Source organism: Ranitomeya imitator, chromosome 4 (genome assembly GCF_032444005.1).
Source record: "Ranitomeya imitator isolate aRanImi1 chromosome 4, aRanImi1.pri, whole genome shotgun sequence".
In the NCBI taxonomy this organism is placed as follows: Eukaryota; Metazoa; Chordata; class Amphibia; order Anura; family Dendrobatidae; genus Ranitomeya; species Ranitomeya imitator.
This window is the reverse complement of record NC_091285.1, coordinates 90,311,744-90,336,160: the sequence shown is the minus strand read 5'-3', so window position 1 is coordinate 90,336,160 and position 24,417 is coordinate 90,311,744. Positions and strand designations below refer to the sequence as shown.

Sequence of the window (24,417 nt, the reverse complement as noted above, 5' to 3'; positions counted from 1 at the left end):
TTTAACAGCATGATTTTTACGATTCCTTATCTTAACTGAAAACCGCAAAATTATACAAATACAAAAGATTAAATCACATGTTAATTTGCATGTTAGCAAAATCATAAGAATAAGTACAAAAACATTTCAAGACCGCATAATACTGGCAGCAGTGGGATTAAAGCATATGCTAATTTTGTATGTTAGCATAATTATAAGAATAAGATAACAAGGTTTAACATAGCATAATGTTCTAGAATAGTCTGTTTAATCGCCGCATACTCACAGTTCCCCCGAGGGTCCATAGCTCTATAGGCTTCAGCAGCTCCACCCTCTAAGAACCCCACAAGATGTCGAACTCGCTCCCTTTCCAGGACTTCCATTAATCAATACTGATGCTCAAAGTCCTGGAAGAAGCCCTCAATGTCGCCTGCAGCCTCATTAAAGGGCTTAAAGTCTTTGTGGGACACTCTGGGGAGTTCCCTCATGGTGGGTGCTGAGGTTACAGTCTGTCTGGAGCTTCTAGCTGCTTCCAAAGCGATCTGCTCCAGCAATGCCATCTCCTGAGCTCTGTGAATGGCCTTCCTCTTATCGTCTATGGTGGCCTCTTCTCCCAGAAATGCCAACTCCTCCTCGTACCACACAACCCACTGACTTTTTTGGGTATTTACCTCCGGCTGCAGTCTTTCCTCCATTTGCTGTGAGGATCCTTCCTCAGTGTCATCTTGCAGGCGAACTCCTTCCAAAGCCTCAATTAGCTGCTCCTTGGAGAGTCCTTTAAAACGGACTCCTACTTCATGGGCGTTTGTTTGTAGGTTCATCGCAGTCCAGCTCTTGTACTCTGCGGTGCTGGTTCCCAATGTTGATGGGCCTTTGTCCTCCATTCCTTCTGCTCTGATCCCACTGCTGCCAACCAGTTTGTGACGGGGTGTACAGCAGAGCAGGAAGGGACAACGGGCCGAGGGATGATCCAATGAGATTTATTAAAGCAGGGAGCATACAACATCAAATATCCATAATGTCCTTCAAGTCCACCAGAAGTCCACAATAAGCCCAAGTAAATAAACAGATCTGGAGGTGCTTTCCAGTAATCCCGCACCCGATAAACGAAACAATAGTCCTTCCACGAGTCCAACAGAACAGATTCGGGGGCACCTCCCGATAATCCTTGTGCCAGCTAACAAAGCAATAGTCCACATGAGTCCAAGGGATGCCAAAACAATCTCACGAACGACGAGATATGTCCTCAGCTCAAGTCTCATCCCGTTCGCTTCCGCAGTCACAGATGGACGTGGGGTCTTGCCTCAGCTAAGAATCCCCACTCCTTCCCCTTTAAGGATCAACTCACATCTGATCTCAAAAATAAGAATGGATTGTCTGAGCTCCTGGGATCCGCCCATGAAGGGGGGTGGGGGTCACACCTTCTATTCAATGGTTGGGTCCACCTGAAGATTCTAGACTGGTCGGCTCCTCTTAGTCTATCTAGTATGTACATATGACTAGCCACCTGCTGTGAGAAGGAATGGCTATTCTTCACTAGTGGTGTTGACAAACCTTAATTACATTATAGCTTAGGGCTGCAAGTATTGGGGGAAGGAGACGTATTGTTACAGGTGAACTCCCAGCACAAGAAAATACATAAATTACAGCTAATAGAAACCAGAGAAAAGTTACATACATCAAATGGCATATTATTCAAATACAGGACAGGGCAAAAGTACATATCATGACAGACATGTCTCTAAATATTAGGAAAAAAACAATAATTCTATCAACTGTTTTTATCTTAACCAGAAAGAAAACACTTAAGCAAATACAAAAGAAGATTAAAACACATGTAAGTTTGTATGTTAGTAAAATCATAAGAGTACGTTCAAAACAATTTTCAAGCACTTATCATACTGGCAGCAGTGGGATGAAAGCACATGCAAATTTTGTCTGTTTTCATAATTATGAGAATAAGATCAAAAGATTTTCAAGAACTCATACTGCTGAGTCATACTCAGCATGATTAAGTAGGCTTCCTTAGAGTAAGTGAAGTACATTTGACAACATTTAAAATTAGTGCATGTTGGAAAAAGGGCATGTCTCTAAACATTAGGAAAAACCAATGATTCTATGAACGGTCTTTATCTTAACCGAAAACCGAAAAATCATACAAATACAAAAGAAGATTAGATCACATGCTAATTTTCATGTTAGCAAAATCATAAGAATAAGTACAAAAACATTTCAAGACCTCATAATACTGGCAGCAGTGGGATTAAAGCATATACTAATTTTGTATGTTAGCATAGTTATAAGAATAAGATAAAAAGGTTTTAAGGAACTCTTACTACTGGCAGCAGTGGGATTTGAACCTACAGGTCTGTTGTAAAATGGTTAAGTCTCTAAACAATAGGTAAAACCAATGATTCTATCAACTGTCTTTTCCTAAACAGAAATCCACACACTCATGCAAATACAAAATCATAAGAATTAGATCAAAAGGTTCTGAAGACCTACTGGCAGCAGTAGGATTTGAACCCACGTCTCTGAAGAGACTGGAGCCTTAATCCAGCCCCTTAGACCGCTCGGCCATGCTACCTTTTGCAGCATGATTTTTAAGATTCCTTATCTTAACTGAAAACCACAAAATTATACAAATACAAAAGATTAAATCACATGTTAATTTGCATGTTAGCAAAATCATAAGAATAAGTACAAAAACATTTCAAGACCGCATAATACTGGCAGCAGTGGGATTAAAGCATATGCTAATTTTGTATATTAGCGTATGTATAAGAATAAGATAAAAAGGTTTTAAGGAACTCTTACTACTGGCAGCAGTGGGATTTAAACCTACAGGTCTGTTGTAAAATGGTTAAGTCTCTAAACAATAGGAAAAAACAATGATTCTATCAACTGTCTTTTCCTAAACAGAAACCCACACACTCACGCAAATACAAAATCATTTGAATTAGATCAAAATGTTCTGAAGACCTACTGGCAGCAGTGGGGTTTGAACCCACGCCTCTGAAGAGACTGGAGCCTTAATCCAGCGCCTTAGACCGCTCAGCCATGCTACCCTAATTTACTACATAAAAAAAGCTTCCTTAGAGTAAGTTTAGTGAATTTTCCTACAGTTTAACTTCTTCAAGGTGGAAAATGGATAGGTCTCTAAGCAAAAAGGAAAAAGCAATGATTCTATCTACTGTCTTTTGCAAAACAGCAAAGCATGGACTCATAAAAATACCAAATAATAAAACACATGCTAATTTTTCTATTAGCAAAATCATAAATATAAGCTAAAAAGTTTCAAAGTAGAAATACACTGGCAGCAGTGGGATTTGAACCCACGCCTCCAAAGAGACTGGAGCCTAATTCCAGCGCCTTAGACCACTCGGCCATGCTACCTTTAACAGCATGATTTTTACGATTCCTTATCTTAACTGAAAACCGCAAAATTATACAAATACAAAAGATTAAATCACATGTCAATTTGCATGTTAGCAAAATCATAAGAATAAGTACAAAAACATTTCAAGACCGCATAATACTGGCAGCAGTGGGATTAAAGCATATGCTAATTTTGTATGTTAGCATAATTATAAGAATAAGATAACAAGGTTTAACATAGCATAATGTTCTAGAATAGTCTGTTTAATCGCCGCATACTCACAGTTCCCCCGAGGGTCCATAGCTCTATAGGCTTCAGCAGCTCCACCCTCTAAGAACCCCACAAGATGTCGAACTCGCTCCCTTTCCGGGACTTCCATTAATCAACACTGATGCTCAAAGTCCTGGAAGAAGCCCTCAATGTCGCCTGCAGCCTCATTAAAGGGCTTAAAGTCTTTGTGGGACACTCTGGGGAGTTCCCTCATGGTGGGTGCTGAGGTTACAGTCTGTCTGGAGCTTCTAGCTGCTTCCAAAGCGATCTGCTCCAGCAATGCCATCTCCTGAGCTCTGTGAATGGCCTTCCTCTTATCGTCTATGGTGGCCTCTTCTCCCAGAAATGCCAACTCCTCCTCGTACCACACAACCCACTGACTTTTTTGGGTATTTACCTCCGGCTGCAGTCTTTCCTCCATTTGCTGTGAGGATCCTTCCTCAGTGTCATCTTGCAGGCGAACTCCTTCCAAAGCCTCAATTAGCTGCTCCTTGGAGAGTCCTTTAAAACGGACTCCTACTTCATGGGCGTTTGTTTGTAGGTTCATCGCAGTCCAGCTCTTGTACTCTGCGGTGCTGGTTCCCAATGTTGATGGGCCTTTGTCCTCCATTCCTTCTGCTCTGATCCCACTGCTGCCAACCAGTTTGTGACGGGGTGTACAGCAGAGCAGGAAGGGACAACGGGCCGAGGGATGATCCAATGAGATTTATTAAAGCAGGGAGCATACAACATCAAATATCCATAATGTCCTTCAAGTCCACCAGAAGTCCACAATAAGCCCAAGTAAATAAACAGATCTGGAGGTGCTTTCCAGTAATCCCGCACCCGATAAACGAAACAATAGTCCTTCCACGAGTCCAACAGAACAGATTTGGGGGCACCTCCCGATAATCCTTGTGCCAGCTAACAAAGCAATAGTCCACATGAGTCCAAGGGATGCCAAAACAATCTCACGAACGACGAGATATGTCCTCAGCTCAAGTCTCATCCCGTTCGCTTCCGCAGTCACAGATGGACGTGGGGTCTTGCCTCAGCTAAGAATCCCCACTCCTTCCCCTTTAAGGATCAACTCACATCTGATCTCAAAAATAAGAATGGATTATCTGAGCTCCTGGGATCCGCCCATGAAGGGGGGTAGGGGTCACACCTTCTATTCAATGGTTGGGTCCACCTGAAGATTCTAGACTGGTCGGTTCCTCTTAGTCTATTTAGTATGTACATATGACTAGCCACCTGCTGTGAGAAAGAATGGCTATTCTTCACTAGTGGTGTTGACAAACCTTAATTACATTATAGCTTAGGGCTGCAAGTATTGGGGGAAGGAGACATATTGTTACAGGTGAACTCCCAGCACAAGAAAATACATAAATTACAGCTAATAGAAACCAGAGAACAGTTACATACATCAAATGGCATATTATTCAAATACAGGACAGGGCAAAAGTACATATCATGACAGACATGTCTCTAAATATTAGGAAAAAAACAATAATTCTATCAACTGTTTTTATCTTAACCAGAAAGAAAACACTTAAGCAAATACAAAAGAAGATTAAAACACATGTAAGTTTGTATGTTAGTAAAATCATAAGAGTAAGTTCAAAACAATTTTCAAGCACATATCATACTGGCAGCAGTGGGATGAAAGCACATGCAAATTTTGTCTGTTTTCATAATTATAAGAATAAGATCAAAAGATTTTCAAGAACTCATACTGCTGAGTCATACTCAGCATGATTAAGTAGGCTTCCTTAGAGTAAGTGAAGTACATTTGACAACATTTAAAATTAGTGCATGTTGGAAAAAGGGCATGTCTCTAAACATTAGGAAAAACCAATGATTCTATCAACGGTCTTTATCTTAACTGAAAACCGAAAAATCATACAAATACAAAAGAAGATTAGATCACATGCTAATTTTCATGTTAGCAAAATCATAAGAATAAGTACAAAAACATTTCAAGACCTCATAATACTGGCAGCAGTGGGATTAAAGCATATGCTAATTTTGTATGTTAGCATAGTTATAAGAATAAGATAAAAAGGTTTTAAGGAACTCTTACTACTGGCAGCAGTGGGATTTGAACCTACAGGTCTGTTGTAAAATGGTTAAGTCTCTAAACAATAGGAAAAACCAACGATTCTATCAACTGTCTTTTCCTAAACAGAAATCCACACACTCATGCAAATACAAAATCATAAGAATTAGATCAAAAGGTTCTGAAGACCTACCGGCAGCAGTGGGATTTGAACCCACACCTCTGAAGAGACTGGAGCCTTAATCCAGCGCCTTAGACCGCTCGGCCATGCTACCTTTAGCAGCATGACTTTTAAGATTCCTTATCTTAACTGAAAACCACAAAATTATACAAATACAAAAGATTAAATCACATGTTAATTTGCATGTTAGCAAAATCATAAGAATAAGTACAAAAACATTTCAAGACCGCATAATACTGGCAGCAGTGGGATTAAAGCATATGCTAATTTTGTATATTAGCGTATGTATAAGAATAAGATAAAAAGGTTTTAAGGAACTCTTACTACTGGCAGCAGTGGGATTTAAACCTACAGGTCTGTTGTAAAATGGTTAAGTCTCTAAACAATAGGAAAAAACAATGATTCTATCAACTGTCTTTTCCTAAACAGAAACCCACACACTCATGCAAATACAAAATCATTTGAATTAGATCAAAATGTTCTAAAGACCTACTGTCAGCAGTGGGATTTGAACCCACGCCTCTGAAGAGACTGGAGCCTTAATCCAGCGCCTTAGACCACTCGGCCATGCTACCCTAATATACTACATAAAAAAAGCTTCCTTAGAGTAAGTTTAGTGAATTTTCCTACATTTTAACTTCTTCAAGGTGGAAAATGGATAGGTCTCTAAGCAAAAAGCAATGATTCTATCTACTGTCTTTTGCAAAACAGCAAAGCATGGACTCATACAAATACAAAATAATAAAACACATGCTAATTTTTCTATTAGCAAAATCATAAATATAAGCTAAAAAGTTTCAAAGTAGAAATACACTGGCATTTGAACCCACGCCTCCAAAGAGACTGGAGCCTAAGTCCAGCGCCTTAGACCACTCGGCCATGCTACCTTTAACAGCTTGATTTTTACGATTCCTTATCTTAACTGAAAACCGCAAAATTATACAAATACAAAAGATTAAATCACATGTTAATTTGCATGTTAGCAAAATCATAAGAATAAGTACAAAAACATTTCAAGACCGCATAATACTGGCAGCAGTGGGATTAAAGCATATGCTAATTTTGTATGTTAGCATAATTATAAGAATAAGATAACAAGGTTTAACATAGCATAATGTTCTAGAATAGTCTGTTTAATCGCCGCATACTCACAGTTCCCCCGAGGGTCCATAGCTCTATAGGCTTCAGCAGCTCCACCCTCTAAGAACCCCACAAGATGTCGAACTCGCTCCCTTTCCGGGACTTCCATTAATCAACACTGATGCTCAAAGTCCTGGAAGAAGCCCTCAATGTCGCCTGCAGCCTCATTAAAGGGCTTAAAGTCTTTGTGGGACACTCTGGGGAGTTCCCTCATGGTGGGTGCTGAGGTTACAGTCTGTCTGGAGCTTCTAGCTGCTTCCAAAGCGATCTGCTCCAGCAATGCCATCTCCTGAGCTCTGTGAATGGCCTTCCTCTTATCGTCTATGGTGGCCTCTTCTCCCAGAAATGCCAACTCCTCCTCGTACCACACAACCCACTGACTTTTTTGGGTATTTACCTCCGGCTGCAGTCTTTCCTCCATTTGCTGTGAGGATCCTTCCTCAGTGTCATCTTGCAGGCGAACTCCTTCCAAAGCCTCAATTAGCTGCTCCTTGGAGAGTCCTTTAAAACGGACTCCTACTTCATGGGCCTTTGTTTGTAGGTTCATCGCAGTCCAGCTCTTGTACTCTGCGGTGCTGGTTCCCAATGTTGATGGGCCTTTGTCCTCCATTCCTTCTGCTCTGATCCCACTGCTGCCAACCAGTTTGTGACGGGGTGTACAGCAGAGCAGGAAGGGACAACAGGCCGAGGGATGATCCAATGAGATTTATTAAAGCAGGGAGCATACAACATCAAATATCCATAATGTCCTTCAAGTCCACCAGAAGTCCACAATAAGCCCAAGTAAATAAACAGATCTGGAGGTGCTTTCCAGTAATCCCGCACCCGATAAACGAAACAATAGTCCTTCCACGAGTCCAACAGAACAGATTCGGGGGCACCTCCAGATAATCCTTGTGCCAGCTAACAAAGCAATAGTCCACATGAGTCCAAGGGATCCCAAAACAATCTCACGAACGACGAGATATGTCCTCAGCTCAAGTCTCATCCCGTACGCTTCCGCAGTCACAGATGGACGTGGGGTCTTGCCTCAGCTAAGAATCCCCACTCCTTCCCCTTTAAGGATCAACTCACATCTGATCTCAAAAATAAGAATGGATTATCTGAGCTCCTGGGATCCGCCCATGAAGGGGGGTAGGGGTCACACCTTCTATTCAATGGTTGGGTCCACCTGAAGATTCTAGACTGGTCGGCTCCTCTTAGTCTATCTAGTATGTACATATGACTAGCCACCTGCTGTGAGAAAGAATGGCTATTCTTCACTAGTGGTGTTGACAAACCTTAATTACATTATAGCTTAGGGCTGCAAGTATTGGGGGAAGGAGACATATTGTTACAGGTGAACTCCCTGCACAAGAAAATACATAAATTACAGCTAATAGAAACCAGAGAACAGTTACATACATCAAATGGCATATTATTCAAATACAGGACAGGGCAAAAGTACATATCATGACAGACATGTCTCTAAATATTAGGAAAAAAACAATAATTCTATCAACTGTTTTTATCTTAACCAGAAAGAAAACACTTAAGCAAATACAAAAGAAGATTAAAACACATGTAAGTTTGTATGTTAGTAAAATCATAAGAGTAAGTTCAAAACAATTTTCAAGCACATATCATACTGGCAGCAGTGGGATGAAAGCACATGCAAATTTTGTCTGTTTTCATAATTATAAGAATAAGATCAAAAGATTTTCAAGAACTCATACTGCTGAGTCATACTCAGCATGATTAAGTAGGCTTCCTTAGAGTAAGTGAAGTACATTTGACAACATTTAAAATTAGTGCATGTTGGAAAAAGGGCATGTCTCTAAACATTAGGAAAAACCAATGATTCTATCAACGGTCTTTATCTTAACCGAAAACCGAAAAATCATACAAATACAAAAGAAGATTAGATCACATGCTAATTTGCATGTTAGCAAAATCATAAGAATAAGTACAAAAACATTTCAAGACCTCATAATACTGGCAGCAGTGGGATTAAAGCATATGCTAATTTTGTATGTTAGCATAGTTATAAGAATAAGATAAAAAGGTTTTAAGGAACTCTTACTACTGGCAGCAGTGGGATTTGAACCTACAGGTCTGTTGTAAAATGGTTAAGTCTATAAACAATAGGAAAAACCAATGATTCTATCAACTGTCTTTTCCTAAACAGAAATCCACACACTCATGCAAATACAAAATCATAAGAATTAGATCAAAAGGTTCTGAAGACCTACTGGCAGCAGTGGGATTTGAACCCACGCCTCTGAAGAGACTGGAGCCTTAATACAGCGCCTTAGACCGCTCGGCCATGCTACCTTTAGCAGCATGATTTTTAAGATTCCTTATCTTAACTGAAAACCACAAAATGATACAAATACAAAAGATTAAATCACATGTTAATTTGCATGTTAGCAAAATCATAAGAATAAGTACAAAAACATTTCAAGACCGCATAATACTGGCAGCAGTGGGATTAAAGCATATGCTAATTTTGTATATTAGCGTATGTATAAGAATAAGATAAAAAGGTTTTAAGGAACTCTTACTACTGGCAGCAGTTTGATTTAAACCTACAGGTCTGTTGTAAAATGGTTAAGTCTCTAAACAATAGGAAAAAACAATGATTATATCAACTGTCTTTTCCTAAACAGAAACCCACACACTCATGCAAATACAAAATCATTTGAATTAGATCAAAATGTTCTAAAGACCTACTGGCAGCAGTGGTATTTGAACCCACGCCTCTGAAGAGACTGGAGCCTTAATCCAGCGCCTTAGACCGCTCGGCCATGCTACCCTAATATACTACATAAAAAAGCTTCCTTAGAGTAAGTTTAGTGAATTTTCCTACATTTTAACTTCTTCAAGGTGGAAAATGGATAGGTCTCTAAGCAAAAAGCAATGATTCTATCTACTGTCTTTTGCAAAACAGCAAAGCATGGACTCATACAAATACAAAATAATAAAACACATGCTAATTTTTCTATTAGCAAAATCATAAATATAAGCTAAAAAGTTTCAAAGTAGAAATACACTGGCAGCAGTGGGATTTGAACCCACGCCTCCAAAGAGACTGGAGCCTAAGTCCAGCGCCTTAGACCACTCGGCCATGCTACCTTTAACAGCTTGATTTTTACGATTCCTTATCTTAACTGAAAACCGCAAAATTATAGAAATACAAAAGATTAAATCACATGTTAATTTGCATGTTAGCAAAATCATAAGAATAAGTACAAAAACATTTCAAGACCGCATAATACTGGCAGCAGTGGGATTAAAGCATATGCTAATTTTGTATGTTAGCATAATTATAAGAATAAGATAACAAGGTTTAACATAGCATAATGTTCTAGAATAGTCTGTTTAATCGCCGCATACTCACAGTTCCCCCGAGGGTCCATAGCTCTATAGGCTTCAGCAGCTCCACCCTCTAAGAACCCCACAAGATGTCGAACTCGCTCCCTTTCCGGGACTTCCATTAATCAACACTGATGCTCAAAGTCTGGAAGAAGCCCTCAATGTCGCCTGCAGCCTCATTAAAGGGCTTAAAGTCTTTGTGGGACACTCTGGGGAGTTCCCTCATGGTGGGTGCTGAGGTTACAGTCTGTCTGGAGCTTCTAGCTGCTTCCAAAGCGATCTGCTCCAGCAATGCCATCTCCTGAGCTCTGTGAATGGCCTTCCTCTTATCGTCTATGGTGGCCTCTTCTCCCAGAAATGCCAACTCCTCCTCGTACCACACAACCCACTGACTTTTTTGGGTATTTACCTCCGGCTGCAGTCTTTCCTCCATTTGCTGTGAGGATCCTTCCTCAGTGTCATCTTGCAGGCGAACTCCTTCCAAAGCCTCAATTAGCTGCTCCTTGGAGAGTCCTTTAAAACGGACTCCTACTTCATGGGCCTTTGTTTGTAGGTTCATCGCAGTCCAGCTCTTGTACTCTGCGGTGCTGGTTCCCAATGTTGATGGGCCTTTGTCCTCCATTCCTTCTGCTCTGATCCCACTGCTGCCAACCAGTTTGTGACGGGGTGTACAGCAGAGCAGGAAGGGACAACAGGCCGAGGGATGATCCAATGAGATTTATTAAAGCAGGGAGCATACAACATCAAATATCCATAATGTCCTTCAAGTCCACCAGAAGTCCACAATAAGCCCAAGTAAATAAACAGATCTGGAGGTGCTTTCCAGTAATCCCGCACCCGATAAACGAAACAATAGTCCTTCCACGAGTCCAACAGAACAGATTCGGGGGCACCTCCAGATAATCCTTGTGCCAGCTAACAAAGCAATAGTCCACATGAGTCCAAGGGATCCCAAAACAATCTCACGAACGACGAGATATGTCCTCAGCTCAAGTCTCATCCCGTACGCTTCTGCAGTCACAGATGGACGTGGGGTCTTGCCTCAGCTAAGAATCCCCACTCCTTCCCCTTTAAGGATCAACTCACATCTGATCTCAAAAATAAGAATGGATTATCTGAGCTCCTGGGATCCGCCCATGAAGGGGGGTAGGGGTCACACCTTCTATTCAATGGTTGGGTCCACCTGAAGATTCTAGACTGGTCGGCTCCTCTTAGTCTATCTAGTATGTACATATGACTAGCCACCTGCTGTGAGAAAGAATGGCTATTCTTCACTAGTGGTGTTGACAAACCTTAATTACATTATAGCTTAGGGCTGCAAGTATTGGGGGAAGGAGACATATTGTTACAGGTGAACTCCCTGCACAAGAAAATACATAAATTACAGCTAATAGAAACCAGAGAACAGTTACATACATCAAATGGCATATTATTCAAATACAGGACAGGGCAAAAGTACATATCATGACAGACATGTCTCTAAATATTAGGAAAAAAACAATAATTCTATCAACTGTTTTTATCTTAACCAGAAAGAAAACACTTAAGCAAATACAAAAGAAGATTAAAACACATGTAAGTTTGTATGTTAGTAAAATCATAAGAGTAAGTTCAAAACAATTTTCAAGCACATATCATACTGGCAGCAGTGGGATGAAAGCACATGCAAATTTTGTCTGTTTTCATAATTATAAGAATAAGATCAAAAGATTTTCAAGAACTCATACTGCTGAGTCATACTCAGCATGATTAAGTAGGCTTCCTTAGAGTAAGTGAAGTACATTTGACAACATTTAAAATTAGTGCATGTTGGAAAAAGGGCATGTCTCTAAACATTAGGAAAAACCAATGATTCTATCAACGGTCTTTATCTTAACCGAAAACCGAAAAATCATACAAATACAAAAGAAGATTAGATCACATGCTAATTTGCATGTTAGCAAAATCATAAGAATAAGTACAAAAACATTTCAAGACCTCATAATACTGGCAGCAGTGGGATTAAAGCATTTGCTAATTTTGTATGTTAGCATAGTTATAAGAATAAGATAAAAAGGTTTTAAGGAACTCTTACTACTGGCAGCAGTGGGATTTGAACCTACAGGTCTGTTGTAAAATGGTTAAGTCTCTAAACAATAGGAAAAACCAATGATTCTATCAACTGTCTTTTCCTAAACAGAAATCCACACACTCATGCAAATACAAAATCATAAGAATTAGATCAAAAGGTTCTGAAGACCTACTGGCAGCAGTGGGATTTGAACCCACGCCTCAGAAGAGACTGGAGCCTTAATCCAGCGCCTTAGACCGCTCGGCCATGCTACCTTTAGCAGCATGACTTTTAAGATTCCTTATCTTAACTGAAAACCACAAAATTATACAAATACAAAAGATTAAATCACATGTTAATTTGCATGTTAGCAAAATCATAAGAATAAGTACAAAAACATTTCAAGACCGCATAATACTGGCAGCAGTGGGATTAAAGCATATGCTAATTTTGTATATTAGCGTATGTATAAGAATAAGATAAAAAGGTTTTAAGGAACTCTTACTACTGGCAGCAGTGGGATTTAAACCTACAGGTCTGTTGTAAAATGGTTAAGTCTCTAAACAATAGGAAAAAACAATGATTCTATCAACTGTCTTTTCCTAAACAGAAACCCACACACTCATGCAAATACAAAATCATTTGAATTAGATCAAAATGTTCTGAAGACCTACTGGATTTGAACCCACGCCTCTGAAGAGACTGGAGCCTTAATCCAGCGCCTTAGACCGCTCGGCCATGCTACCTTTAGCAGCATGACTTTTAAGATTCCTTATCTTAACTGAAAACCACAAAATTATACAAATACAAAAGATTAAATCACATGTTAATTTGCATGTTAGCAAAATCATAAGAATAAGTACAAAAACATTTCAAGACCGCATAATACTGGCAGCAGTGGGATTAAAGCATATGCTAATTTTGTATGTTAGCATAATTATAAGAATAAGATAACAAGGTTTAACATAGCATAATGTTCTAGAATAGTCTGTTTAATCGCCGCATACTCACAGTTCCCCCGAGGGTCCATAGCTCTATAGGCTTCAGCAGCTCCACCCTCTAAGAACCCCACAAGATGTCGAACTCGCTCCCTTTCCGGGACTTCCATTAATCAACACTGATGCTCAAAGTCCTGGAAGAAGCCCTCAATGTCGCCTGCAGCCTCATTAAAGGGCTTAAAGTCTTTGTGGGACACTCTGGGGAGTTCCCTCATGGTGGGTGCTGAGGTTACAGTCTGTCTGGAGCTTCTAGCTGCTTCCAAAGCGATCTGCTCCAGCAATGCCATCTCCTGAGCTCTGTGAATGGCCTTCCTCTTATCGTCTATGGTGGCCTCTTCTCCCAGAAATGCCAACTCCTCCTCGTACCACACAACCCACTGACTTTTTTGGGTATTTACCTCCGGCTGCAGTCTTTCCTCCATTTGCTGTGAGGATCCTTCCTCAGTGTCATCTTGCAGGCGAACTCCTTCCAAAGCCTCAATTAGCTGCTCCTTGGAGAGTCCTTTAATACGGACTCCTACTTCATGGGCCTTTGTTTGTAGGTTCATCGCAGTCCAGCTCTTGTACTCTGCGGTGCTGGTTCCCAATGTTGATGGGCCTTTGTCCTCCATTCCTTCTGCTCTGATCCCACTGCTGCCAACCAGTTTGTGACGGGGTGTACAGCAGAGCAGGAAGGGACAACAGGCCGAGGGATGATCCAATGAGATTTATTAAAGCAGGGAGCATACAACATCAAATATCCATAATGTCCTTCAAGTCCACCAGAAGTCCACAATAAGCCCAAGGAAATAAACAGATCTGGAGGTGCTTTCCAGTAATCCCGCACCTGATAAACGAAACAATAGTCCTTCCACGAGTCCAACAGAACAGATTCGGGGGCACCTCCAGATAATCCTTGTGCCAGCTAACAAAGCAATGGTCCACATGAGTCCAAGGGATCCCAAAACAATCTCACGAACGACGAGATATGTCCTCAGCTCAAGTCTCATCCCGTACGCTTCCGCAGTCACAGATGGACGTGGGGTCTTGCCTCAGCTAAGAATCCCCACTCCTTCCCCTTTAAGGATCAACTCACATCTGATCTCAAAAATAAGAATGGATTATCTGAGCTCCTGGGATCCGCCCATGAAGGGGGGTAGGGGGTCACACCTTCTATTCAATGGTTGGGTCCACCTGAAGATTCTAGACTGGTCGGCTCCTCTTAGTCTATCAAGTATGTACATATGACTAGCCACCTGCTGTGAGAAAGAATGGCTATTCTTCACTAGTGGTGTTGACAAACCTTAATTACATTATAGCTTAGGGCTGCAAGTATTGGGGGAAGGAGACATATTGTTACAGGTGAACTCCCAGCACAAGAAAATACATAAATTACAGCTAATAGAAACCAGAGAACAGTTACATACATCAAATGGCATATTATTCAAATACAGGACAGGGCAAAAGTACATATCATGACAGACATGTCTCTAAATATTAGGAAAAAAACAATAATTCTATCAACTGTTTTTATCTTAACCAGAAAGAAAACACTTAAGCAAATACAAAAGAAGATTAAAACACATGTAAGTTTGTATGTTAGTAAAATCATAAGAGTAAGTTCAAAACAATTTTCAAGCACATATCATACTGGCAGCAGTGGGATGAAAGCACATGCAAATTTTGTCTGTTTTCATAATTATAAGAATAAGATCAAAAGATTTTCAAGAACTCATACTGCTGAGTCATACTCAGCATGATTAAGTAGGCTTCCTTAGAGTAAGTGAAGTACATTTGACAACATTTAAAATTAGTGCATGTTGGAAAAAGGGCATGTCTCTAAACATTAGGAAAAACCAATGATTCTATCAACGGTCTTTATCTTAACCGAAAACCGAAAAATCATACAAATACAAAAGAAGATTAGATCACATGCTAATTTGCATGTTAGCAAAATCATAAGAATAAGTACAAAAACATTTCAAGACCTCATAATACTGGCAGCAGTGGGATTAAAGCATATGCTAATTTTGTATGTTAGCATAGTTATAAGAATAAGATAAAAAGGTTTTAAGGAACTCTTACTACTGGCAGCAGTGGGATTTGAACCTACAGGTCTGTTGTAAAATGGTTAAGTCTCTAAACAATAGGAAAAACCAATGATTCTATCAACTGTCTTTTCCTAAACAGAAATCCACACACTCATGCAAATACAAAATCATAAGAATTAGATCAAAAGGTTCTGAAGACCTACTGGCAGCAGTGGGATTTGAACCCACGCCTCTGAAGAGACTGGAGCCTTAATCCAGCGCCTTAGACCGCTCGGCCATGCTACCTTTAGCAGCATGACTTTTAAGATTCCTTATCTTAACTGAAAACCACAAAATTATACAAATACAAAAGATTAAATCACATGTTAATTTGCATGTTAGCAAAATCATAAGAATAAGTACAAAAACATTTCAAGACCGCATAATACTGGCAGCAGTGGGATTAAAGCATATGCTAATTTTGTATATTAGCGTATGTATAAGAATAAGATAAAAAGGTTTTAAGGAACTCTTACTACTGGCAGCAGTGGGATTTAAACCTACAGGTCTGTTGTAAAATGGTTAAGTCTCTAAACAATAGGAAAAAACAATGATTCTATCAACTGTCTTTTCCTAAACAGAAACCCACACACTCATGCAAATACAAAATCATTTGAATTAGATCAAAATGTTCTGAAGACCTACTGGCAGCAGTGGGATTTGAACCCACGCCTCTGAAGAGACTGGAGCCTTAATCCAGCGCCTTAGACCGCTCGGCCATGCTACCCTAATATACTACATAAAGAAAGCTTCCTTAGAGTAAGTTTAGTGAATTTTCCTACATTTTAACTTCTTCAAGGTGGAAAATGGATAGGTCTCTAAGCAAAAAGCAATGATTCTATCTACTGTCTTTTGCAAAACAGCAAAGCATGGACTCATACAAACACAAAATAATAAAACACATGCTAATTTTTCTATTAGCAAAATCATAAATATAAGCTAAAAAGTTTCAAAGTAGAAATACACTGGCAGCAGTGGGATTTGAACCCATGCCTCCAAAGAGACAGGAGCCTAAGTCCAGCGCCTTAGACCACTCGGCCATGCTACCTTTAACAGCATGATTTTTACGATTCCTTATCTTAACTGAAAACCGCAAAATTATACAAATACAAAAGATTAAATCACATGTTAATTTGCATGTTAGCAAAATCATAAGAATAAGTACAAAAACATTTCAAGACCGCATAATACTGGCAGCAGTGGGATTAAAGCATATGCTAATTTTGTATGTTAGCATAATTATAAGAATAAGATAACAAGGTTTAACATAGCATAATGTTCTAGAATAGTCTGTTTAATCGCCGCATACTCACAGTTCCCCCGAGGGTCCATAGCTCTATAGGCTTCAGCAGCTCCACCCTCTAAGAACCCCACAAGATGTCGAACTCGCTCCCTTTCCGGGACTTCCATTAATCAACACTGATGCTCAAAGTCCTGGAAGAAGCCCTCAATGTCGCCTGCAGCCTCATTAAAGGGCTTAAAGTCTTTGTGGGACACTCTGGGGAGTTCCCTCATGGTGGGTGCTGAGGTTACAGTCTGTCTGGAGCTTCTAGCTGCTTCCAAAGCGATCTGCTCCAGCAATGCCATCTCCTGAGCTCTGTGAATGGCCTTCCTCTTATCGTCTATGGTGGCCTCTTCTCCCAGAAATGCCAACTCCTCCTCGTACCACACAACCCACTGACTTTTTTGGGTATTTACCTCCGGCTGCAGTCTTTCCTCCATTTGCTGTGAGGATCCTTCCTCAGTGTCATCTTGCAGGCGAACTCCTTCCAAAGCCTCAATTAGCTGCTCCTTGGAGAGTCCTTTAAAATGGACTCCTACTTCATGGGCCTTTGTTTGTAGGTTCATCGCAGTCCAGCTCTTGTACTCTGCGGTGCTGGTTCCCAATGTTGATGGGCCTTTGTCCTCCATTCCTTCTGCTCTGATCCCACTGCTGCCAACCAGTTTGTGACGGGGTGTACAGCAGAGCAGGAAGGGACAACAGGCCGAGGGATGATCCAATGAGATTTATTAAAGCAGGGAGCATACAACATCAAATATCCATAATGTCCTTCAAGTCCACCAGAAGTCCACAATAAGCCCAAGTAAATAAACAGATCTGGAGGTGCTTTCCAGTAATCCCGCACCCGATAAACGAAACAATAGTCCTTCCACGAGTCCAACAGAACAGATTCGGGGGCACCTCCAGATAATCCTTGTGCCAGCTAACAAAGCAATAGTCCACATGAGTCCAAGGGATCCCAAAACAATCTCACGAACGACGAGATATGTCCTCAGCTCAAGTCTCATCCCGTACGCTTCCGCAGTCACAGATGGACGTAGGGTCTTGCCTCAGCTAAGAATCCCCACTCCTTCCCCTTTAAGGATCAACTCACATCTGATCTCAAAAATAAGAATGGATTATCTGAGCTCCTGGGATCCGCCCATGAAGGGGGTAGGAGTCACACCTTCTATTCAATGGTTGGGTCCACCTGAAGATTCTAGACTGGTCGGCTCCTCTTAGTCTATCTAGTATGTACATATGACTAGCCACCTGCTGTGAGAAAGAATGGCTATTCTTCACTAGTGGTGTTGACAAACCTTAATTACATTATAGCTTAGGGCTGCAAGTATTGGGGGAAGGAGACATATTGTTACAGGTGAACTCCCTGCACAAGAAAATACATAAATTACAGCTAATAGAAACCAGAGAACAGTTACATACATCAAATGGCATATTATTCAAATACAGGACAGGGCAAAAGTACATATCATGACAGACATGTCTCTAAATATTAGGAAAAAAACAATAATTCTATCAACTGTTTTTATCTTAACCAGAAAGAAAACACTTAAGCAAATACAAAAGAAGATTAAAACACATGTAAGTTTGTATGTTAGTAAAATCATAAGAGTAAGTTCAAAACAATTTTCAAGCACATATCATACTGGCAGCAGTGGGATGAAAGCACATGCAAATTTTGTCTGTTTTCATAATTATAAGAATAAGATCAAAAGATTTTCAAGAACTCATACTGCTGAGTCATACTCAGCATGATTAAGTAGGCTTCCTTAGAGTAAGTGAAGTACATTTGACAACATTTAAAATTAGTGCATGTTGGAAAAAGGGCATGTCTCTAAACATTAGGAAAAACCAATGATTCTATCAACGGTCTTTATCTTAACCGAAAACCGAAAAATCATACAAATACAAAAGAAGATTAGATCACATGCTAATTTGCATGTTAGCAAAATCATAAGAATAAGTACAAAAACATTTCAAGACCTCATAATACTGGCAGCAGTGGGATTAAAGCATATGCTAATTTTGTATGTTAGCATAGTTATAAGAATAAGATAAAAAGGTTTTAAGGAACTCTTACTACTGGCAGCAGTGGGATTTGAACCTACAGGTCTGTTGTAAAATGGTTAAGTCTCTAAACAATAGGAAAAACCAATGATTCTATCAACTGTCTTTTCCTAAACAGAAATCCACACACTCATGCAAATACAAAATCATAAGAATTAGATCAAAAGGTTCTGAAGACCTACTGGCAGCAGTGGGATTTGAACTCACGCCTCTGAAGAGACTGGAGCCTTAATCCAGCGCCTTAGACCGCTCGGCCATGCTACCTTTAGCAGCATGACTTTTAAGATTCCTTATCTTAACTGAAAACCACTAAATTATACAACTACAAAAGATTAAATCACATGTTAATTTGCATGTTAGCAAAATCATAAGAATAAGTACAAAAACATTTCAAGACCGCATAATACTGGCAGCAGTGGGATTAAAGCATATGCTAATTTTGTATATTAGCGTATGTATAAGAATAAGATAAAAAGGTTTTAAGGAACTCTTACTACTGGCAGCAGTGGGATTTAAACCTACAGGTCTGTTGTAAAATGGTTAAGTCTCTAAACAATAGGAAAAATCAATGATTCTATCAACTGTCTTTTCCTAAACAGAAACCCACACACTCATGCAAATACAAAATCATTTGAATTAGATCAAAATGTTCTGAAGACCTACTGGCAGCAGTGGGATTTGAACCCACGCCTCTGAAGAGACTGGAGCCTTAATCCAGCGCCTTAGACCGCTCGGCCATGCTACCCTAATATACTACATAAAAACAGCTTCCTTAGAGTAAGTTTAGTGAATTTTCCTACATTTTAACTTCTTCAAGGTGGAAAATGGATAGGTCTCTAAGCAAAAAGCAATGATTCTATCTACTGTCTTTTGCAAAACAGCAAAGCATGGACTCATACAAATACAAAATAATAAAACACATGCTAATTTTTCTATTAGCAAAATCATAAATATAAGCTAAAAAGTTTCAAAGTAGAAATACACTGGCAGCAGTGGGATTTGAACCCACGCCTCCAAAGAGACTGGAGCCTAATTCCAGCGCCTTAGACCACTCGGCCATGCTACCTTTAACAGCATGATTTTTACGATTCCTTATCTTAACTGAAAACCGCAAAATTATACAAATACAAAAGATTAAATCACGTTAATTTGCATGTTAGCAAAATCATAAGAATAAGTACAAAAACATTTCAAGACCGCATAATACTGGCAGCAGTGGGATTAAAGCATATGCTAATTTTGTATGTTAGCATAATTATAAGAATAAGATAACAAGGTTTAACATAGCATAATGTCCTAGAATAGTCTGTTTAATCGCCGCATACTCACAGTTCCCCTGAGGGTCCATAGCTCTATAGGCTTCAGCAGCTCCACCCTCTAAGAACCCCACAAGATGTCGAACTCGCTCCCTTTCCGGGACTTCCATTAATCAACACTGATGCTCAAAGTCCTGGAAGAAGCCCTCAATGTCGCCTGCAGCCTCATTAAAGGGCTTAAAGTCTTTGTGGGACACTCTGGGGAGTTCCCTCATGGTGGGTGCTGAGGTTACAGTCTGTCTGGAGCTTCTAGCTGCTTCCAAAGCGATCTGCTCCAGCAATGCCATCTCCTGAGCTCTGTGAATGGCCTTCCTCTTATCGTCTATGGTGGCCTCTTCTCCCAGAAATGCCAACTCCTCCTCGTACCACACAACCCACTGACTTTTTTGGGTATTTACCTCCGGCTGCAGTCTTTCCTCCATTTGCTGTGAGGATCCTTCCTCAGTGTCATCTTGCAGGCGAACTCCTTCCAAAGCCTCAATTAGCTGCTCCTTGGAGAGTCCTTTAAAATGGACTCCTACTTCATGGGCCTTTGTTTGTAGGTTCATCGCAGTCCAGCTCTTGTACTCTGCGGTGCTGGTTCCCAATTTTGATGGGCCTTTGTCCTCCATTCCTTCTGCTCTGATCCCACTGCTGCCAACCAGTTTGTGACGGGGTGTACAGCAGAGCAGGAAGGGACAACAGGCCGAGGGATGATCCAATGAGATTTATTAAAGCAGGGAGCATACAACATCAAATATCCATAATGTCCTTCAAGTCCACCAGAAGTCCACAATAAGCCCAAGTAAATAAACAGATCTGGAGGTGCTTTCCAGTAATCCCGCACCCGATAAACGAAACAATAGTCCTTCCACGAGTCCAACAGAACAGATTCGGGGGCACCTCCAGATAATCCTTGTGCCAGCTAACAAAGCAATAGTCCACATGAGTCCAAGGGATCCCAAAACAATCTCACGAACGACGAGATATGTCCTCAGCTCAAGTCTCATCCCGTTCGCTTCCGCAGTCACAGATGGACGTGGGGTCTTGCCTCAGCTAAGAATCCCCACTCCTTCCCCTTTAAGGATCAACTCACATCTGATCTCAAAAATAAGAATGGATTATCTTAGCTCCTGGGATCCGCCCATGAAGGGGGGTAGGGGTCACACCTTCTATTCAATGGTTGGGTCCACCTGAAGATTCTAGACTGGTCGGCTCCTCTTAGTCTATCTAGTATGTACATATGACTAGCCACCTGCTGTGAGAAAGAATGGCTATTCTTCACTAGTGGTGTTGACAAACCTTAATTACATTATAGCTTAGGGCTGCAAGTATTGGGGGAAGGAGACATATTGTTACAGGTGAACTCCCTGCACAAGAAAATACATAAATTACAGCTAATAGAAACCAGAGAACAGTTACATACATCAAATGGCATATTATTCAAATACAGGACAGGGCAAAAGTACATATCATGACAGACATGTCTCTAAATATTAGGAAAAAAACAATAATTCTATCAACTGTTTTTATCTTAACCAGAAAGAAAACACTTAAGCAAATACAAAAGAAGATTAAAACACATGTAAGTTTGTATGTTAGTAAAATCATAAGAGTAAGTTCAAAACAATTTTCAAGCACATATCATACTGGCAGCAGTGGGATGAAAGCACATGCAAATTTTGTCTGTTTTCATAATTATAAGAATAAGATCAAAAGATTTTCAAGAACTCATACTGCTGAGTCATACTCAGCATGATTAAGTAGGCTTCCTTAGAGTAAGTGAAGTACATTTGACAACATTTAAAATTAGTGCATGTTGGAAAAAGGGCATGTCTCTAAACATTAGGAAAAACCAATGATTCTATCAACGGTCTTTATCTTAACCGAAAACCGAAAAATCATACAAATACAAAAGAAGATTAGATCACATGCTAATTTGCATGTTAGCAAAATCATAAGAATAAGTACAAAAACATTTCAAGACCTCATAATACTGGCAGCAGTGGGATTAAAGCATATGCTAATTTTGTATGTTAGCATAGTTATAAGAATAAGATAAAAAGGTTTTAAGGAACTCTTACTACTGGCAGCAGTGGGATTTGAACCTACAGGTCTGTTGTAAAATGGTTAAGTCTCTAAACAATAGGAAAAACCAATGATTCTATCAACTGTCTTTTCCTAAACAGAAATCCACACACTCATGCAAATACAAAATCATAAGAATTAGATCAAAAGGTTCTGAAGACCTACTGGCAGCAGTGGGATTTGAACCCACACCTCTGAAGAGACTGGAGCCTTAATCCAGCGCCTTAGACCGCTCGGCCATGCTACCTTTAGCAGCATGACTTTTAAGATTCCTTATCTTAACTGAAAACCACTAAATTATACAAATACAAAAGATTAAATCACATGTTAATTTGCATGTTAGCAAAATCATAAGAATAAGTACAAAAACATTTCAAGACCGCATAATACTGGCAGCAGTGGGATTAAAGCATATGCTAATTTTGTATATTAGCGTATGTATAAGAATAAGATAAAAAGGTTTTAAGGAACTCTTACTACTGGCAGCAGTGGGATTTAAACCTACAGGTCTGTTGTAAAATGGTTAAGTCTCTAAACAATAGGAAAAAACAATGATTCTATCAACTGTCTTTTCCTAAACAGAAACCCACACACTCATGCAAATACAAAATCATTTGAATTAGATCAAAATGTTCTGAAGACCTACTGGCAGCAGTGGGATTTGAACCCACGCCTCTGAAGAGACTGGAGCCTTAATCCAGCGCCTTAGACCGCTCGGCCATGCTACCCTAATATACTACATAAAAACAGCTTCCTTAGAGTAAGTTTAGTGAATTTTCCTACATTTTAACTTCTTCAAGGTGGAAAATGGATAGGTCTCTAAGCAAAAAGCAATGATTCTATCTACTGTCTTTTGCAAAACAGCAAAGCATGGACTCATACAAATACAAAATAATAAAACACATGCTAATTTTTCTATTAGCAAAATCATAAATATAAGCTAAAAAGTTTCAAAGTAGAAATACACTGGCAGCAGTGGGATTTGAACCCACGCCTCCAAAGAGACTAGAGCCTAAGTCCAGCGCCTTAGACCACTCGGCCATGCTACCTTTAACAGCATGATTTTTACGATTCCTTATCTTAACTGAAAACCGCAAAATTATACAAATACAAAAGATTAAATCACATGTTAATTTGCATGTTAGCAAAATCATAAGAATAAGTACAAAAACATTTCAAGACCGCATAATACTGGCAGCAGTGGGATTAAAGCATATGTTAATTTTGTATGTTAGCGTATGTATAAGAATAAGATAAAAAGGTTTTAAGGAACTCTTACTACTGGCAGCAGTGGGATTTAAAATTGTTAAGTCTCTAAACAATAGGAAAAAACAATGATTCTATCAACTGTCTTTTCCTAAACAGAAACCCACACACTCATGCAAATACAAAATCATTTGAATTAGATCAAAATGTTCTGAAGACCTACTGGCAGCAGTGGGATTTGAACCCACGCCTCTGAAGAGACTGGAGCCTTAATCCAGCGCCTTAGACCGCTCGGCCATGCTACCTTAATATACTACATGAAAAAAGCTTCCTTAGAGTAAGTTTAGTGAATTTTCCTACATTTTAACTCCTTCAAGGTGGAAAATGGATAGGTCTCTAAGCAAAAAGGAAAAAGCAATGATTCTATCTACTGTCTTTTGCAAAACAGCAAAGCATGGACTCATACAAATACAAAATAATAAAACACATGCTAATTTTTCTATTAGCAAAATCATAAATATAAGCTAAAAAGTTTCAAAGTAGAAATACACTGGCAGCAGTGGGATTTGAACCCACGCCTCCAAAGAGACTGGAGCCTAATTCCAGCGCCTTAGACCACTCGGCCATGCTACCTTTAACAGCATGATTTTTACGATTCCTTATCTTAACTGAAAACCGCAAAATTATACAAATACAAAAGATTAAATCACGTTAATTTGCATGTTAGCAAAATCATAAGAATAAGTACAAAAACATTTCAAGACCGCATAATACTGGCAGCAGTGGGATTAAAGCATATGCTAATTTTGTATGTTAGCATAATTATAAGAATAAGATAACAAGGTTTAACATAGCATAATGTCCTAGAATAGTCTGTTTAATCGCCGCATACTCACAGTTCCCCTGAGGGTCCATAGCTCTATAGGCTTCAGCAGCTCCACCCTCTAAGAACCCCACAAGATGTCGAACTCGCTCCCTTTCCGGGACTTCCATTAATCAACACTGATGCTCAAAGTCCTGG

The 24,417-nt window shown here is 39.7% G+C and overlaps 10 non-coding genes across 10 annotated transcripts; all 10 read right to left on the bottom strand.

The window, feature by feature from the left end:
- Positions 1 to 3,293: 3,293 nt before the first annotated feature.
- Positions 3,294 to 3,375, bottom strand: TRNAL-UAG (transfer RNA leucine (anticodon UAG)). Its single transcript has one exon. It is a non-coding gene; the product is annotated as a tRNA-Leu (tRNA).
- A 6,644-nt stretch (positions 3,376 to 10,019) lies between these two features.
- TRNAL-UAG (transfer RNA leucine (anticodon UAG)) lies at positions 10,020 to 10,101 on the bottom strand. Its single transcript has one exon. It is a non-coding gene; the product is annotated as a tRNA-Leu (tRNA).
- Positions 10,102 to 15,622: 5,521 nt separating this feature from the next.
- On the bottom strand, positions 15,623 to 15,704 carry TRNAL-AAG (transfer RNA leucine (anticodon AAG)). The gene has a single exon. It is a non-coding gene; the product is annotated as a tRNA-Leu (tRNA).
- Positions 15,705 to 16,103: 399 nt separating this feature from the next.
- Positions 16,104 to 16,185, bottom strand: TRNAL-AAG (transfer RNA leucine (anticodon AAG)). Its single transcript has one exon. It is a non-coding gene; the product is annotated as a tRNA-Leu (tRNA).
- Positions 16,186 to 19,470: 3,285 nt separating this feature from the next.
- On the bottom strand, positions 19,471 to 19,552 carry TRNAL-AAG (transfer RNA leucine (anticodon AAG)). Its single transcript has one exon. It is a non-coding gene; the product is annotated as a tRNA-Leu (tRNA).
- Positions 19,553 to 19,791: 239 nt separating this feature from the next.
- Positions 19,792 to 19,873, bottom strand: TRNAL-UAG (transfer RNA leucine (anticodon UAG)). The gene has a single exon. It is a non-coding gene; the product is annotated as a tRNA-Leu (tRNA).
- Positions 19,874 to 22,836: 2,963 nt separating this feature from the next.
- Positions 22,837 to 22,918, bottom strand: TRNAL-AAG (transfer RNA leucine (anticodon AAG)). Its single transcript has one exon. It is a non-coding gene; the product is annotated as a tRNA-Leu (tRNA).
- A 239-nt stretch (positions 22,919 to 23,157) lies between these two features.
- Positions 23,158 to 23,239, bottom strand: TRNAL-UAG (transfer RNA leucine (anticodon UAG)). Its single transcript has one exon. It is a non-coding gene; the product is annotated as a tRNA-Leu (tRNA).
- Positions 23,240 to 23,619: 380 nt separating this feature from the next.
- TRNAL-AAG (transfer RNA leucine (anticodon AAG)) lies at positions 23,620 to 23,701 on the bottom strand. Its single transcript has one exon. It is a non-coding gene; the product is annotated as a tRNA-Leu (tRNA).
- A 246-nt stretch (positions 23,702 to 23,947) lies between these two features.
- On the bottom strand, positions 23,948 to 24,029 carry TRNAL-UAG (transfer RNA leucine (anticodon UAG)). Its single transcript has one exon. It is a non-coding gene; the product is annotated as a tRNA-Leu (tRNA).
- Between the last annotated feature and the right edge of the window lie 388 nt (positions 24,030 to 24,417).